The sequence below is a fragment of the Micropterus salmoides genome, unplaced genomic scaffold (assembly GCF_014851395.1).
Source record: "Micropterus salmoides isolate LMB-PRFRI ecotype aquatic unplaced genomic scaffold, ASM1485139v1 Ms_hic_scaffold_19, whole genome shotgun sequence".
NCBI classification, from domain to species: domain Eukaryota; kingdom Metazoa; phylum Chordata; class Actinopteri; order Centrarchiformes; family Centrarchidae; genus Micropterus; species Micropterus salmoides.
Window position 1 is genome coordinate 23,407,412 of NW_024041039.1, and position 12,447 is coordinate 23,419,858.

Here is a 12,447-nt window from a genome sequence, read left to right on the forward strand (position 1 = left end):
ATGTATCAGTGGATGATAAGTGACACGTAATGATGCAAGCTGATGAAAAAGTGAAGGGAATGTGCTTCATGCCTGCAGGGGGCATGTCAAGGCTGATGTGAGCTGTCTTAATCTATATGAGGTTGTATCGGAGCCTATGGGAGGTGGGAAAACGATTGGAGAAAGAGTTATAGGGACTGATTCCATTTTGAGATAATGGCACTACTACCTCTGACAGTGAATTGTTTTTTGTGTCGTTTTGCAAACCTCAACACTATTGCAGACACTGGCGGTCAAACATGTAGCCCGTTTGAAATTCGACAGCTCCCGGGGACTGGCTTTCATCAGTGTAGTGTCATTACTGTCTTCACTGTCTGTGCAATTGCTGGAGAGGCCCAGGCCAAAGCCAAGATGGGTGTCTTTCCATTACAGGGCCCCCCCTTCTCATCCGTTATCCTCATCTGAAAGGTGTGTCTTGCTATTGATTTCCTCCACCTGCCAAAAGATTGGTGAACAGCTGCTTGGTCAGACAGCTACATTACTCATCCTGGACACTTAGCAGATATCAATAATCAGCTGTTTCCCTCTTCTCTATTTGGAATAACAAGGACATACATCAGGCCCAACAGTCACTTGCTTGCTGCCAAACTGCTTGAGGCTCCGAACTCTTTCAGCCCTTATAAGGTGATTCAGTCTGTGGTTGGACAAGGGGAAGACAGAGATGGGTCTATACGTTGGGACATTAGAAGCACACCCAGCAGTGAGAGCTGCTGCTACCCTGCATTGTGTTTATGTTCAGCTGTGAATACCGAGACGTTCGGCCCATTAAGCTTTATTTCTGCCTAAAGCCAAGCCATTATTGCCCTGAAACAACCGCTTGTTATACTGTGACACAGCACTTTGGAAAAACACACACATGTGACATGCTCATCCATCAAACTAAAGACTGTGTCCTTGGACAAACCTTGAGTGTGTCAGTGTGAGTGCAGGGATGTGTGAGATACACACAGGTGTGTAGTGAATTGTTGAGTTAACAGAAGGTTTGAGGTGTTTGATGATAGTACGGGAGCCGAGATAAAGATGAGATAAAGACGGTTAAAGCACCTTGTTGCTGGTCATTAATTACTCCGGATCACCCTGACCTTGAGGAGACTAGGGTCATTCGGCCCATTAGGAGGGACGATTTGCCTCTAAACAGGCACCTTTCCCATGACACCCCTATTAATCTCCTTAAAAGAATCCTCTGAATGTTCTGCAGAGAGCATAAAACCAGACGCCACTTTTAATGCCCTTTTAAGCAGTTTATTACCTGCCAATCTACAAAATCCTGTCAACCTGGGATAAAAGATTCAGGAAATCCTCAGTGTTTTCTTTTTCTGTCCCCTCTACGACAGCTGGAATGTAAGAATATGATGGTTTTGGTTATCTCCATACCTTCCAATTCGGGGAGAAAATTGGACACCTTGGAATGTTTCAAGAATCAGACCCTTTTGTGCTGCCCGATAACTAGCCACATCAACATCCATCATACGCTGCAGGGACAAATCATGACACCAAATAGCCTTGATAGTTCAACAGTCTTTGCTTACCATAATAAACCCGCCACCATCCCTAAGGGCACTCCACACCAGCAGGCGACAGAAATCAGGCCACAATGGACACTGATCAAATTGCTCCTGTTTTGCGTGCTCCACATCAGTCTGATCATCTCCCTGTGACACAGGTTATGTGCTTATGTTACACATCTTTAGGCTTGAATCCTCCAAATGACATCAATAAAGAACTGACAATCTCATCAAATTATGCACTTCCCTATATCTAAACCATTGTCACTGGGTTCAAGCAGATTATCTCCTACACGGCCCTGAATGGTGCCTGATCGGCTTACATGATGGGTATTTGAGGATATTATGGAGGTCCACCAAGAGCACATGATCATATGGCGCACAACCTCCTGAGACCTGCACCAACCAATGCCCTTGGCCCAAATACCATGCCTGCTGTCATCCCTGTCCCTCCCGATGGGGAGAGTGCCATTGTGGACAGATACTGAGGGTCTTGTAACTGCTTTCCAATTGATCTCCAGTCCCACATCCCAGCTCATCACTGACCCATGATAACCATGTTAGTAAGCCCCAAGGGGATGACACACAAAGGAAGCGTCTCCCTTTGGAACTGACAAATGGCTTTTTCTTCCCTATTGCCATTGTTGTAGCAGTTATCTTTCATATTGTACCTGTGAGGAAGATATAAAAATCCCTCCCATTTAGTTTTTAATGTATCTTTCCGTCAGGGCGGTATCTCAGGCTCTGACAGGCAGTAAATGTAGGAGAGAATAATATGGACAGCAACCGTAAATCTTGGTCCAACCTGGCTGCATTCATTTCCTGATGAGACACAAATGTAAATAACTTACCACAGTACCCAAATCCTTACTTCCCTCCACCTCCCTCCCTATCTCCTGTTTCAACCAATCAATCCCTAATCAATCACTTGCAATCACAGTCAGGCAGTAGCCAGAGTATTATGAGCTAACCAGACCGAGGCTAGTGGAAGGTTAATGCAGACTCAACTGGGCAGGTTGGTCAGGCTAGCATAGATCAATGCTAGCTGTCTCAGCAGGCCAGAGCAGATGAGGTCAGCGCTGCCCTGCAAACACAGTCAGGCAGTTAGTCGGGCAGCTAGATCAATTAAAGCACTGATAAGAGGGAGGGAAGGCAAGGCAAACTGGACAGTCTTGGTATGCTACTGGCAGTATGATGATAAAGTTGTGAAGGCTGGCTAGAGATCAATGTTAGCAGGTTTGGTGAGGTTTTGACAAGCGACAGCCATTGTCTTTGTAGCCTTATAGTCATTAATCTAATGACTAGAGGTAGCTGTACACTCTCCAGGCTGGAGACTCCTAACCTCATTTGCATGACTGACATCTGAGGTCTTCAGGCAATCAACCAAACCCACAGATAGTGCAGACATGTGAGGAGACAGTGAAATAAAAAAACATGTTCTAATCCTGGCTCCCAATTGTTCAATTATGTTTTGGTATGTGCTGAATACACTATAGGTTGGAAAAAAACTATACAAAAATGCCTCTGTATATCTTCCTGTAAAATGCTGAAAAATCTTTAGACTGAGTCATTTTAAACTCAATTGTGATTTGGGACGACTAGCTTACCGATCCATCATAAAACTGCACTTTTGTTGGTCATAGTAGCTAGCAGAGCTAAATATCATAGCAGGTGTGTATTCTAATCTCAGGTGTCTAAAACATCCTCCTCCTGATCGAACGATTGATCTGAACGATTTAAGTGTGTGCATTTCACTCAGAAATACATCACAATATGAAGATGAAAATGCTCTAAGTTGTGTTTCATGGTGACTCAATATTTCAAATCACCATGTGACGCTCAAGTTACATGTTTCCGTTATGACACTTTTGAGCTAAGAATATCTCTCAAGAATGAAATTTAAATAACCCTGACTCAACACCTCACCCATCTTCTGAATTATTAAATAACTCACAAAGATTTTCTTGCCATAGTGACGAGCCAGCGCTGGTTCAAAGGGAGCTGCTTTTTTATGTAACCATGTTTTGATAAACTGGAGGAGGACAAGAAAGAGCATTGGGGGAAAGAGATAGAGGGGGTGGGTTATAAATAGGTCACTCACAAACAAGCACAACACACTGCAATGATGCTCCATGACTACCCAGCTGCAATGGCAGATGGATGAAATGGAAAACTGGAGCAAAATGACAAACAAATACTGAACCAACCCAAAGCTGAGTGAACTACACAAAAATCCCCCCCCTTATCCTTATGAGTGGGTAGGCCATCCCTCAGCTGGAGGACCTGCATCTTATGGGCAAACATCCACTTTCCTTATGTGTCATTGACTCTGTGCCTCTGAAACTGAACCTGCACTCAGATCCCTGTGGAGGAGGGCCGGGAAATTAGGACAGCAAATTATCACATAGTTATTATTATAATCAACGTCTGTGTAAACAACTTGACAGAGTTCTAATCCTAATTGAACCAGGCATGTAACTGTGCGCTATTTTGTTCTTATGCATTTAGAGTGCAATTCAGTGTAATCAAACGGGGAATGGGGAGTCAACAACATAAGTGAACTGGCTGTCTTTTTTCAGTGCAGTAAGAGGTGCACAGTCAATGAATCTATCCCATGCATGGCTCATTTAAACACAATGGCAGAGTATCGACTCCAGACATTTATTTATTTTCGCTTGGGGCCTTTTTCTGCTCTCCACCAACTCTGCCCTCCATTATGGTGTGTGTGTGCTTGTGTGTGTTTGGTACGAGGGGTGGGGTGCAGTGGAGGGCAGGCACACTGTGAATAGTCGGGGTTTGACTTCTCCGACAGCTGGAGCGAGCGTCACCATAGATTAAGCTGCAGACATAAGCAGACGGACCCCAAATGCACACACACACACACACACGGTGAATATGTATGCTAAAACACACTTGCAGAAAACACCCAAACTTTCCTCAGACAGCGCAACAGCTGAACAATCTGTGAGGCCAAATTAGTGAGATTTCAGTAATGGCTTTACTTCTTCCACGCAGATAAATACACAGATTAATACATTGCCATTTGCAAATTAGGATCTCTATTCATTTTCCTGTTAGTTTGACATGGTATTAGTCTATGACAGAGGGAACAACAACATGACCTCTATGACATAAAGCTCATTATGTCTAGACAGAACAAAACGCCTTCGAACATCCTTTTCTTCCCTGTTCCACTTCTGGATGAGATTACTATTGAATATAAATACAAGGGACATATCTGCCACCTTTTATTTCAAGATGAGACGGAGCCAGTATGTTGATATCTCATGTCTGAGTCATGTATACAGGCTTGAAGCTCTCTCTTTCTTTCTCTCTCTCTCTCTCTCTCTCTTGCGGGCTCTCCTCCCCCCAGCTCACGCCGGACCGCCCGCTGAGGCACAGCAGGGCTGCCGGGTCATGCTTAACACTAACCACAGCCTCTCCACAAACCTCAACTCACCCCATCCCCCACACCCTTGCTCCCATCCCCCACCTGGTCCTTAAATCTACATTACAATGAAGATGGTTGAGATGGAGGAGGGGGGCGGGGGTTTCAGGAGCAGGGGGAAAAAACTGACAGGGGCTCAGAGAGAGTGATGATCTCACAGACTGGGCCAAAAAAAAAAATCCCCCGGCTAGCAGATAACCCAGAACTGAGCTAATGAGTCTGTCTGTGTGTGTGTGTGTGTGTAGCTGTGGTGGGGGGTAAATGCATTTGCATGTGGTTGCACGCAAGGTTGTTGACATATATATGTTTTTGTGTAAAACCAAACAAATGACACATTTGCTGCCAGCTTTTTCTAAGCAGCAGGAGAGACGTCTGTGTGGTCACTCAGGCCATTTAACAATATGCAGGAATGCAAAGCTGTCGTGGAATATAGCCTATTATGTTTTATTGGTCTCCCTTTAAGAGCGTGGAGTGTGTCAAGCTATCCGGGCTCCTGCTTTGAGATCATTAAACTGAATTCACGAGGGATAATTGAATTCTGTCTGTCACAGGGCAACAGTTGTTTTGTGATTTTTGACAGAGACTTGGATTTGATAAATGGTGGTGATAATTGCTGTCTTCATTTTTGACATTGACAGGTCATTCAGAGGTGCTTAAACTGCAGTGTACCATTTTCTAAGTCTTTAATAAAGGGTCAAGTCATATGCTTCCCACTTTCCATCTTTCCAGCACTTTCCAAGGCATCAACAAAACCTATTGACAGTCTTCAGGTCGTCACTGGACCTGAGGCAAAAATTTTGCAGCACATAAATTACCTGTAAAAGCACACATTGTTGTTTTTACACACTTTTTTGTACCGATAAAACAAACATATACAGTGATTATAGTGAGTCTTAAAGGTGCTGGTGATTTTGTTACCTTTTGATAGAGCTAGGCTAGCTGCTAAGTTAACAACCTCCTGACTCAAAGCTTCATATTTAGTATACAGATATTGTAGTATTGATGTTATCTAAATCTTGGCATACACAGTGTTGCACATTTTTGCTGATAGCCTCCTGATTAGTGGAATGGATTTAGTCGATTTCTTATTGTTCAGGTATGTCAGTGTGGACAGGGATCTTTATGAAAACTACCGTTGCAGGTACCAGATGTGCTCGGGTGGTCAGATCTGCTCCTCGTGCCTGTCGATAACGTCAAATAACGTGATGACATGGCAGATTGCGATTGTGATGACTGTACGTCGGAGGGCTTATGGATATAGTTTTAACAGGTCCTCCGATGAACTATTTATTTAAGTTAACTTATTTAAGTTAAATAACCTTATTTAACGGCTCTGGGAGAACTTCTACAATAAATACAGCTTTACTTATTAAACAGGACTTAACACAGCCTGGCAATAGCTGTGTATTAAAGTTACAATGCTAATATTAGCTGCCGATCACGTTAAGCTAACGGTAGCTAACTTAAGCTACTCGGACAAACTACATAGTGCCCCGGGTTATAAATGTAGGTATCAGATCTGCTCGGGGTCTTTATTTAATATTTTTTCTTTTATTTCACATTTACTTTGGCAATATGGAAATAACGACCACACATACGTTAGCTTAAGTGGATCAGCAGCTAACATTAGCGTCGTAACATTAATTCACCTAAAACTAGTATCCATAAACACTACAACATACAGCCAATCACCATCCGCCACGTCATCATACAAACGTACAGCAAATCACATTATGTGACGTTACCAGCAGGCGCAGGCCCCCGAGCAGATCTGACTGCCTGAGCACATCTGTTACCAACACTGCAAAACACTATTGGATAGGTATATATGTTGTTTTCATCTCATTTTAGCAGCTCTGTAAAGCAGTACTAATGCCTAGTGCAGACTACATGACTTTCAACGTCGGCAGATTGCTGTGCTGTTCAAACTTCACAATTTGCTGTCTTGTAGTCTTTGTGTAATTCATTGTGGTGTTCAAACTATGTGAATGATTGGCAACAGGGGGTCACACATTATACGAGCTATCAACGACTCTGTCAACCGACGAGTCAAGAAAACCCACGCTTAAGCAAGTCATATACTTTCCACGTCCATGAGTATGCGTGCTAGGGTACGCATGACAAAAAAAATCGTCATCAGAGGGTGTACACGCAAGCTCTGTACGGACATCCACATGCCTCCCACTGTTTGTGACCAGGGACCACTACGCTACCAGGACACCAACGGGTCAACTGCGCATGTGTGGAACAAGTCCGCCAAGGTGACTCCAGAAAGTAGTATAGAAAGTTGTATAAACAGTAGTCCGCACCCGTGGCGTGCACAGCTGTCCATGTACGCGTCTGCTTTGAAGTATATTCGAGGCTTTACAGAGCTAGCTAAAAAACAACAACAAAGCAAGTGCTATGTTGAACGAGGATAAACATCAAGTTATTTTCACACCTGGTAAATAAAAAGTTGTTATTATTAGAGCATGTGTAAATAATTGAGTAACTATTAATTAAGGCATCAGTAACAACTTACAAACTTTACCCTTTTTAAAGGACAGCTTGTCAGGAAGAGGTGCCTTTTGGGCTTTTAAGCAACTGGTCAAGGATGAACCCAGCTACTGTGGTTCATCTTGACTTGTTCTCACACCATACAGATCTGCTCCGTCTGAGTCTGTTTGGGTTTTCCTTTCCATTCTGTCTCTGAAGCTCGGTGCCTCTCCCATTGTGGTGAGTGCGTTAGGGAAGAAGAGAACAACTGCAAGAAAGCGTGGGAGGGATGAAGAGGGAGAGCAGCAGGCTGTGATAATGATGAATGAGATGATGGCACACTGACCTAGTGACGCCGCAGTGCCGTTGCCAGTGGGGATGAGCTGCCTTACTACTGTATGCCTCTGTCTGACACATATACGCACATACACATGCACAGACACTCTGCAAAGCCCCTATCCTCTCCCTCTGCTACAATCATCAACGTTTTCAGTACTTCTTAACCTCTAGCCCTCTCCTTTTGCTTGTCTCGCCATCTGTTTCATCTCTTGCTGTCTTGTTACCTGGTCTGCATGTTATGACAAAAGATGGATACAAGGCTCCACAGGGTGAATTTCCCTATGATCGCCCAAGTCTTGATACCAGACAAACACAGGGAGAGACAGGGAGAAGAGAGGATGAAACTGAGAGAAACAATTTATGATGAGAAAGAAAAAAATTGAGTCTAACAAGGACGTGATGAGGACAAAGGTTAAAAGGAAACCACGCTTCATTTCACTGTGGTCACAGTGAGGTTGAGACTCTCTGCAGCATAAATTGTGGGAGGCAAAGTCGTCTCAAATAAACAAGCTAGAGATGATAGCGCAAACAAAAACAATGCCAAAGCCATATCCTCTTCCATTCTCCTCTTGACTGGGTTCCCACCAAACCTCTTTGCCCCGTAACATCAGCCCTAGACGTCGATAGAAGCAGTAGTTGCCATGGTAACCAGCTCTGTGGCATGTCTGCACGCACGCAGAAATGTAGGGTGGGGTGTGTCGCGTCATGTCTGCCACCTTAGGCACAGAGAGACAGAGACCGAAAAGGGGGGGGGAATCTACACACATCAACATCATTACTGTTGGTTTCCCTCCATTTCTAGAGGTTATGTTGTTGTGTTTCCAAGCTCCCCTGTGATGTGGATACTGGATCTACTGGATCAATGAGGCGAGTCAAACATGCATGGCTGAGTATTGGAGGTCCAACTACTATCTCTTCCTAGTCCTCTTCTTCTGAGAGCCGCTGCCAGAGCCCGACAGATAAATACATCTGCACAAGCCCCCGGCCAAGATGGCTGCAATGCGCAGCTTTGTGGTTGCCTGCTGGTGAGGGCCTTTTTGCAGTCAATAAGCCAGTTGATCGAATTCATTAGCATTACAAAGGGCTTTCTTTTAAGTCTACACACCCCTATTCATGGCGGTGAAGAGGGCTGTACACCTGATTCTCCTTGTAATGAGGTGCTTGGCAATGCAAATGTTCTGTTTAAGTCAGACTAAAGCCGACGTATAAAATCAACTTTACATCTTTGCTTACATTTGCGACACATTACACTGTTTTTGTTTTGAAACTGCATAGTGGCTATAAATAATCCACATTTTGGCTAACTTATTATAAAACCTATTTTATGACTGTGCTTCATAGGATGACATTGAATTAGGTATTGAGTTATTTGGGCCATTAGCAGTGCAAAACTACAACAAATGTGTTATCACTAATGTCTCACAAAACCATAGGAATCACACAGGAAACAGCCTGCACTCTTGTTTTTGTGATATGCATGAATTGCTGTGAAACTGAGGAGCCCAGGGAAATTACATATTCATCACACTGATATGCTCAAGTAATCTGTTCAAGGTGATCATAAAGATAACTTTTCTCCCCCCTGAAGCAAAAAGAACCCCAGAGACATGTTTCTGATCTTTCTCTCTTGCTTCAGTCCTCCTCTCTTTTCTCCCTCGCTTTCTACTTGTGATGCTCATCAGTTGGCTCGCCGTGAGAGAGACAATTGAGGCTTTTAGCGGGATTTGAGAGCTCATCCTGTGTCAGGGCATGAAAAATGGGCAACCACACAAACAGGGGCATTGACTAGCTCAGAGGAAAAAAGTGTGTGAAGAGGAGAAGAAGCACCATGTTAAACGTGACAGAAATAAGTAGGAAGGCGGAGGCCAGAGGAAGTACTCAGCCACTAACACATTTTTTCTGAAGGAAATCATCCTTACAATGTGAGTACTACAAGTGTGTGTGCGAAATAAATGATAAGGCCTTCATTGTCAGTGTTCACTGCAGATTCAGCTGCTCTAAACACTAGACTTACTACTTCCAAGTAAAATCTCAAGTCGCTGAGCTCAAGTCTAAGTCAGCTCTCAAGTAGTTTAGCTTGAGTCTAAGTCAAGTCTCAAGTCTCTCGAGGTTACAATGAGTGTTGTATCACCTGCTGTGCGTATCTGCAGCGCACAGCCACAGATGTTTCCTAAAAATAAACATTGTTCACAAGTCCCACACCTCTCAAGTCAAGTCTGAAGTCATTGTGTGTGCAACTTAATTGCGACTCAAGTCCGAGTCTGAAACTTGAGTCATCATCATTAGTGTCCACACTAATGTAAAATATATACTTTATGTAAAATACTTTTATTCACCTTCTTCATGAAAGTTAACTAAGAAAAGTGATACAGCTTTCGTGTCTGTATGCTAAATATGTAGCTATAGCCATCAGCCAGTTAGTTTAACTTAGCACAAAGACTGGAAACAGAGGGAAACAGGTTGACTGGCTCTGTCTACAGGTAACAAAATCCACTTAAGAGCAGCTCTAAATCTTACTATTTAACATGTTATATCTTGTTTGTTTGATCCATACAAAAGCTTGTTAACAATAAGGCTAGCTGTTTCCACATTTCCAGATAGCCTATGCTAAACTAAGCTAACAGGCGGCTGGCAGACATGAAAGTGGTTCATTCTAAATCTCAGCAAGAAAGCGACAAAAATGTCAAACTATTCATTTAAGTATAATTGAAAATGATTGGAAGAAAAGAAAACATTTTCACCACTTGGCAACTTTTTCTTTTCAAGAAAAGTTTGTATTTTATTTCCAATCATTTTTATTCACTTTGAAGGAAGATTTTTAAATATGTTTTGGTGGTCAGAAATACTAAGTAAAGCTCAAAATAAAGAAAATCCCATTTGTTTTTAAAAGCGATGCTCCATAACACACAACCTATACGTGACTAGAGGTCTAATCAACCAGGTAACACCTATGTGGGTGTGCAGAGCCTTTCATTTGCAAAGTAACGAGTACAATTAAATGTAGTGAAGTAAAAAATACATTGCCATCTGAAATGTAAATGAATAGAGGTATAATGTAGCATAAAATGGTAATACTCGAGTAAAGTACCTCAAAATTGTACTCAAGTACAAGTTACTTTCCATCACTGTATGAATAAGGCCTGGATGCCCTGCTGTGAAAACATCTCTTTCTTCTGCTGATCAAACGGGGAATATCCCTTTGAAATCTGACGACCTTAATGTATAGACCTCGTCGCAATGAGGACCCGAACTCAGACGTCCCACATCAGAGAGCAATGAGGAATTCCAGAGCCATGATTGAGCTGTGCGTGCCCTGGATGGTGAGACGGGGGTTAAAAACATGTTTCAAACACGTTGTTCTCCTTCTTGACTCAGTTTGGGAGAATGTATGGAGCGGTGGTGGTTGGTTACGATGGGTTGGGGGGATGGGGGGTGGGTGTGCAGATTTTGAACCCTTGAGGGAAGCTCAGCCCACTGAATAGATGGAGATCATTCTCTGGGTGGCGTATGCATGCCTTACATACCACGGCTGTGACATGTTTGTGTGAGTTTGTGGATGTGTGGTGGGGGTCGTTGTGTGTTGTTGTGGATTGGTGAAAAACAATGACAACAGAAGAGAGAGAGACAGACACATGGACCCATAAAGGGGCGCCTCAGAGGAATACCGGACTTTAATAAGAGGAAATCATAAATTCCACTTAATGAAGTCCTACAAAGATGACAAGCGGAAAGAGTGCTGTTTTGTTAGCATGGGTTCATCTTCTGGATAAATGAGGGCCTTGTTGATGGGAAAGAAGGGATAATTTGTTTAAGGTTGCCAGAATTAAGAGTAACAGCTTGAAAATGCGGCAGCTGGCATGTATAAATGCATGTGTGACCCTGTCTCATGACTGGCCAGTCTGTGGAAGCAGTCCACTGGTTCTCATAACTCGGCTTAAAACATGACCCCTGACCTCGCTGGATCACAAGAGGAACCCATCCGCTTTGGGCACCCAGAAAATGCGGTGTCAGTGCTGCGATCGTGGGATTTGCAGACCATCTTGGCCAAGAGACCTCATTACCGGCTGACAGGCTGATTCACTGTCTCCCTGTCTGTGTCGGTGAACAAAGAAGCCCCAGTGCCATCGCAAGTGCAAAGCTGGCTGTGTCTTATGTAACCAGTTTGCTCTTAGAAAGCCGGGCCTGTCACAAAAATGAATATCTCATTGCTCATTCAAATAGTGTTTTCCGCACAGAAAGATCTGATCATCAAGGTCGTTTGAGGATTTTATTTGAGCTAGGAAGTCACTCAAACAGTGATAGTGATGTTAAACTGGAACAAAAGTTGACATTATTGTCATACAAAGTGCGAGCGAAGGTGAAACAGCCACAGAAGTCTGGAAATAATGAGCTTAGAATAATTACTGCAGTGGCCCCCCTAAACGTTTTGACCCGTTATAGCTAACCCCTTCTTATAGGTGCATCTTGGAGCTGTGAGCATTTCAGCCATAAAGTGATGTTCCCACATTAGCGGATTTGAATCGTTCTTTGTGACCTGTAGAGACAAACTATTTGGTAGTTCACAAGAAAAAAAGGTTTGTTGTGGAAATATTTTTTATTTCCCTTGAGGGGTCCTGAGCCTTTCTGAAGTTAAATGGTTAA